This window comes from Vombatus ursinus, unplaced genomic scaffold (genome assembly GCF_900497805.2).
Source record: "Vombatus ursinus unplaced genomic scaffold, bare-nosed wombat genome assembly UNPS02005236.1, whole genome shotgun sequence".
Lineage (NCBI taxonomy): Eukaryota > Metazoa > Chordata > Mammalia > Diprotodontia > Vombatidae > Vombatus > Vombatus ursinus.
The window spans coordinates 98819-105788 of NW_020945014.1; the positions used below are offsets into that span (position 1 = coordinate 98819).

At 41.4% G+C, this 6970-nt stretch overlaps 1 long non-coding RNA gene across 1 annotated transcript; it reads right to left on the reverse strand.

Annotated features, from left to right (window-relative positions):
• Positions 1 to 1665: 1665 nt before the first annotated feature.
• Positions 1666 to 4887, reverse strand: LOC114030166. Its single transcript, XR_003567559.1, has 3 exons — positions 4606 to 4887; positions 2122 to 2220; positions 1666 to 1769 (listed from the first exon to the last, which is right to left on the reverse strand). It is a non-coding gene; the product is annotated as an uncharacterized LOC114030166 (long non-coding RNA).
• Positions 4888 to 6970: the final 2083 nt, after the last annotated feature.

A 6970-nucleotide genomic window follows, 5' to 3' on the forward strand; every position in this document is an offset into this window, starting at 1 on the left:
ATTGAGAAAAAATACTTAAATTTTGTCTTTGCTATCACTGTGAGAAATTTAGTATCTCTGATAAAGGCCTCATTTCTCAAATATAGAGAACTGAATCAAATTTATAAAAATACAAGTCATTCCCCAGTTGATAAATAGTCAAAGGATATGAACAGGCAGTTTTCAGAGAAAGACATTAAAGCTATCTATAGTCATATGAAAAAATACTCTAAATCACTATTGGTCAGAGAAATGCAAATTAAAACAACTCTGGGGTCCAACCTCACACTTATCAGAATGTCTAATATGACAAAAAATGAAAATGCTGGATGTTGAAGGGGATATGAGAGAACTGGGACACTAATGCACTGTTGGTGGAGTTGTGAACTGATCCAACCATTCTGGAAAGCAATTTGGAACTATGCCTAAACAGCTATAAAACTGGCCATGCCCTTTGATCTAGTAATACCATTGTTAGGTCTATATCCCAAAGACATACAAAAAAGGGAAAAGGTTCTATTTGTACAAAAATATTTATAGCAGCTTTTTTTGTGGTGGCTAAGATTTGGAAATCAAAGGGATGTCCATCAATTGGGGAATGGCTAAGCAAACTGTGGTATATGATTGTAATGGAATATTATTGCGCTATAAGAAATGACAAGCAGGATGATTTCAGAAAAACCTGGTAAGGCTTATATGAACTGATGCATAGGGAAATGAACAGAACTAGGAGAACATTGTACAGAGTAACAGCAATATTGTTTGATGAAGGACTGGAAATGACTTAGCTATTCTCAGCAATACAATGATCCAATACAATCCCAAAGGACTAATGGTGAATCATACTGTGGGTCTCCAGAGAAAGAACTGATATTGATTTAATTCAGACTGAAGCATGCTATTTTTTCATTTCTTTCATTTTTTTCTTTGATTTGAGTCTTCTTGTACAAAACGACTAATATGGAAATATTTTGCATAAAAAATAAAAACTATTAATCATGAGTTTCTTAGAAAGGTAACCACAAGACATAACTGTCCCATGGCTCTGACATTGACTTTTAGGGCTGTACTCAGGAGTCAAGTTTCCAGGAACTCTGAGTGCTTTACCGTAGTTCAGAAACAAGAGTTTATCACCTCTGGGGCTGATGACAGTATGGCTGGTTAGTTAGTTCCTGGGGGATGAGGGGGGGATGGGAGGGTCTCTGTGCCAATGTGCAGTTGATCAAAGTGATTGAGTCAACCAATTCAACCTCAACTGATGAGATACAGAATGCCAAAGAGAGGATCACCTCCTTCTCAGCTCAGCAAATTGAGCAGGAAATCCTCTGATTAACCTTCTAGAACCTGAAAATATATTTGGAAAACAGAATAGAGACCATTTCACAATAAGTTAATTAATCTTACTTTAATGACCGTGAATGCTCTTTTAAATTTTCATCTTAGAAAACTGTCTATGGAAAGGTATAAGCAGAGGTATTACAGCACTGAACGGTGGATAAGCCACACAAAGCTGAGGAGGCACCCGAAGATGAGATCTATATCTCCTGGGCCCCAGACCCTGGCCTGGTTACACAGGTCACTGTCACAACACAGAATGATATGTTCCATGGAGGTCCTATGTCTGGACAGGAAGTTTTTTTTATCAGTCATTTGCAGTACCTTACTGACCGTGCTTGAGATGTTGGGTGTGTTTGTAGTACTGGTGTCTTTCTTCTCAAAGGTCTCTTCCTCAGAGAAGTCTTCACAATTTGTGAAACATTTCTTAAGAACTTCGGTAAGGTTTGCCATTTCTGGAATAGACAGAGAAGGACCATGGGCCACAGAGGAAGGCTCCATCCTCCATGGGTGACCCTATCTCACAAAGAAAAGGCCCCAGAGTCTTGACCCCATAAAGTTCCTCTGTTCTTGACTCAGTTGCAATTCCTGATGGTTTGGGGCTGGTACACCTTTCTGTCATCTTCCTAATTTGGACCAGAGTTGTTCTCCTTATTCTGGGCCTTGCCCTCAGCTAGATCCTTCCTCATAGGCTTTTGGGGCTTAGCATTCATTTGGGATATGTGAGGATGGGGAATGGGAGAAGGAAGGGGAATAAGAATATGGTCCGTGATAGGGCTTCAGCCCAGAGGGAGAGTAGACACTCACTTATTATCTCCGTGATACAGACGTTTTCATCTTCTGCACAGGTTTCTTGCTGGGTACAATCCTCACTGTCATTGCACTTATGACATATCAGAGTCTGGGCTAGGGAGAGAAAGAGGCAGAAGCAGAAATGTGGGCTCCATCAGCTTTCAACTCTAAATCCACCTGTCCCCAAACATTTCCCAAGCCCCTCTTTACCCAGACCTGTGCAGATACAGACCCACTTGGGAAGACAGACCTACCCTCAGGGAATCTCACAGCCTGTTTAGCCATTCCCCACCTTTTCCCTTCCCTCATTTCTCTCTCATTATTTCAGTTTTCCCATCCTCCCTTGGTTTCTTTGCTTCTCTATCTCCTCTATCCCATCTCAAGACCTCTCCCTTCTCTCTCTCTCTCTCCTGTCTGCCTTTCTCCCCTCACACAGGTGTTTTACTCCCTTGCTTTTCAGTTTTTGGTCATCTTGGAGAAAGGATAGGATGACTGTCTGACTGAAGAGAACGATTGCTTCTGTTGTCTCTGTCCATCAAGTCAAAGATGGAACAGAAATGGTGAACAAGGAGTTGAAATGCAAGAAGACAAGAAGGAGACGGTAAGAGTACACTGGATGACCCTTAATGAGTATCAGTTCCAGGACTGCTGAGCCTCTAGAAGTGATGTCTGGAGAAGTGCGGGGAACAGAAGAGGAATCCCAGGACTAGAGAAGAGCAAATACCATCCCTACGGAAGAGTAGTAAGAAGTTAGGGCAGTGAGTATTTTCCAGATGGCCTCACCAATTAAGAAGCTATACCCAGTTCCCTCCCTACCCCACTAGGGGCAAAAAGGAGAGATAAGAAGACAGAGACAGAAAAGGAAAATAATTGGAAACAAACAAAATCCCTGGAGACGTGGAAACTGTAACTACAGCTGCCTAAGGAGCCATCATGCTATTACCTTGTAGGCTCACAGCTTACACTGACCCTATGGGTGAGGATACTTCCCTTGTTACCCCAAACAAGGACCATCCGCACCTCTACTTTTTTTGCTCTTTCCCACCCCTCTTCACAGTCAGATCACAGGATTCTCCTGATGACAGAGCCCAGGAAGTCTAATCTCTAGACCCCCATGCTCAACCTGAGCTGAGGAGTGTCCCTCACCTAGTCAAAAGGCCAGGCCCCCAGAGCCTAATCAAGGTGCCAGGGAGGTCTCTGATACCCTATCAGAGCAGTAGGTACTACTCCCTGGCTCCTCCTCAGTTAGTGTCTAGCCTGAGCATAGGGGGCCAACTCTACCCTACTGCTCCTCAGCTGACCAAAGCCTTGAGAGCTCCTTGGCTCACCTGGCTCCTACTGAACTGAAATTCAACCCTACTGCCCAAAGAAGCTCCTGGCCAGGAGCTGAGAGTCCCTGACGATGAGCCCCAGCCTTTAGAAAGAAAGCAGCATTGGTGATGGTAGGGGAGGAGGAGAGTGGAGAGCAAAGCTCCCCTCTGAAAGCCCAACACTACCCCATACCTGTTGGACATCTTTGCTAGATGCTGAGACCTTGCTGTGAGCCCCAAACTTTCTTTCTCTCCATTCTGGAAAGCTCCTTCATTCTTTCATCTCTCCCAAAGCTGAAAGGATTCTATTTCTCCTTCCTACCACGATCCAAACACTGGGGGTGCCCAGCTCTCTTATCCTTCAGCCTGACCAAATCACTCAAATCTCTCACTCTCTGGTAGCAGTTCCATCTCACACCTAAGAAATATTTTTGAGAGTGCCCTTTCCCCAACTTCCATTGCTAAACAAACCAAAAAGAATAAGAAATATAAGAAAAACCCTATTGTAAGTCAATAAAGGATTTTCCGCAATCTTTAGAGATGAAATTACTTTATAAATTCATATTGAAGTATCAGTGGACAGGATGGAAAAAATGCCAAATGAAAAATTTAGTTAGATAACAAATATATCAAAAGATGTGGAAACTGATGACTCTGCCACTCCCTTCTATCCCCCACCCCTCCCCATCTTGTCTTGGTCTCCATCTCTGTCTGTCTTTCTCTCTCACACACACACAAAGGAAAAGAAATAAAGGACCCATTGGGGAAATTGTAAAATGAAATCTAAGAATTTAAAATAAAAGTTGGAGTAAGACTTGAGTGGTGAAATAATAACTATTTTTATAGCTTTGACCCTTCTTTACAATCTGGTTCTAAGCCAGGGAACCTTCCCTGGTTCCCTAATTGGTTCCACCTCACTTGACTCATGACAGTCCTCTCCATCCCCCAAGACCTTCCATTCACTTCCTCTTCGCCCATCTCTCAGATCTTGCCTCCATGTGGATCCAAGCAGTTTCTTGAGCATGACTGCCATACTCACAGCCACTCACACAGGAACTCTCAGAGAACTCCCTTCCCTGCCCACTTTCCTTCTCTCTCCCCCAGGCCTGTGCTTTCTGTTGGTCTATCCTCCACTCAGACTCTGGATCCTTTATCTCCCAGTGTCCCCTCTCTCCCATTACCTGCTCACCTGTATATAAATACACCTCAAAAAACACCAGAATTAGAAGCATAGTCTTCTTGCAACTGTGGATCCTTCTCTTGGGTGATGCAGGTCTGGGCATGGTGGAATTCTCTTGAGAGGTATGGGGGTCGTGTGCTAACAGTTTTACTTTTGACCAGGATGCAGATTTATATAATGTTCAGACAAAGTTAGTGCTAGTTCTGAGAGTTTAAGCCACTTGATAAGGACTAATGGATTGTCATCTTTGACCTCTCAGCCAGGGAGGTAAGTGTAGATGGGAGCTGGGAGGCAATTCCGGAATTATCTTGAAAACAGAAAATTATACAGGTCATATGATTAGCATAATGTCAAAATAATCACTTTCTCCAAATCTTTTCAATTCTTCCCCTAAACTCCACCCCAAAATGAATTATATGCCTGATATAGAGGGAGAGAAAGGAGAAGTAAGATGAAGAAAAAGGAGAAGGGGGGGAGGATGAAGAAGAGGAGGAGGAGAAGAAGGAGAAGAAAAAGAAGAAGAAGAAGAAGAAGAAAATGATAACAATCTATGAGAAGGTAAAATCTTTTATGAATTAACAGTAGAGAATTTCAATACTTAGAATACTCACTTTGGAACACAAGCAAATTTACAAGCTAGCCTGAGGTCCATTTTGGAATCCTCCATTGCCACAGAGACTGCCAAAATACCACCCCAGTCACCACATTCTTTTTTTTTTCCAGGCAATTGGGGTTAAGTGACTTGCCCAGGGTCACTCAGTTAGTAAGTGTCAATTGTCTAGTCTGAGACTGGATTTGAACTCAGGTCCTCTTGACTCCAGGGCCTCTATCCACTGTGCCACCTAGCTGCCCCCAGGCACCACAATCTTGAAGAAGTTACAGATGCTAATTGTGTTCAGTAAATAATAATTTATATATATAATATAAATATATATATATAAATTATATATATAAAAATGAAAATAATAAATAAATAATAACTAAATTCATTTGAAGGAATAAAAGTTCTAGAATCTTCAAGGGAGATAAAGAAAGAAAGAAGAAAATAAGAGAGGAATAGCACTTCTGGTCCTCACATTATATTGTAAAACAATAGTCAGCAAAACTTTTTGGCACTGGTTAAAAAATAGAGAAGTTTATCAGTGGAACAGACTAGATAAGGAAGAATAAGAAAAAAAATTGAACTCAATAATGGAGCATTTCAGCACAGGGAAAGGCTGTACATCAGGGTAAAAAGTGGTTCCAGACACAGACTGAACCACCATGATCTTGTGTGGGGTTTGGGAATATGTGCCAACTGGTGGCTCTATCATCTACTACCCATTCTCATGTCACAGGTCAAAGGAAGACTGAGGAAGGGTAAGGATGAGTTGAAGAACCTAGGTGGTATACAGGAGAGAAGAGAAAGGTCAGAAACAAGCAACAGCAGTATGGCACAAACTCCAGGAGCAGAGTGGGATCTTAGTTCCAGATTCTAGGCAAGACCAAAGCCTGCAGAGGAAAAATCAGGGTAGAAATCCCAGAACAAAGGGGACCCTGCAGTTCTGCTACTCTGAATCAGCAGATTTTCCCAAGTGGATGGTAGGGGTGAATCTATTAGCTGTCTATTGTTGCTCAGACCCAAACCCAGGTCAGGAACTTGCAGAAGTCAGATCAGGGTGGGCAGTGATCAGACTTTGCCCTGGATCAGCACTGAACACTTAAAGCTGCAAGTTCTCCAGCCTGAAGTGTCTCTGATATCCTGGAATAATACAACATAATACTTACAAAGAAGCAAGATTAAGACCAGCCCAGACATTCCTTCCAGAAGCATGAAGAGCCTGAACCTAGCATCAAGTCTAAGTCAAGAGATAGGCTGGAAGAATGAGCAAACAAACAAACAAGAACCTCATCATAAAAAGCAATTATGGTGACAAGAACACTAAAGACATAAACTCAGAAGCTGAGAATGACTCCAAAATAGCTAAAAGCAAAGCTTTAAGGAAAAATACAGCTTGGGCACAAATTCAGCTAGAATTCCTGGAAGAGATGAAGCAATGGCTAGAAAAATAATTTTTTTATTAATGATGTCATTATATTATTTCATTAATTCATATAATAATATATTTTATTATATTATAATGATTTCATTCAGAGTACTGGAGAAAAAAATCAAAAAAGAAATGAGAACTATAGAAGAAAAAAAATCAGAAAGGGAATTAATAGCTTGGCACAAGAGATAAACCTTGCCCATGCAATTAAACTCCCTAAAAATTAGAATGGACCAAAAAGAAGTCAACGATTCCACGAGACAACAAGAAATATTAAAACAAAATCAGAAGACTCAGAAAATAGAAAAAAAAACACAAGAGATCTCATGGCAAAAACAACTGTT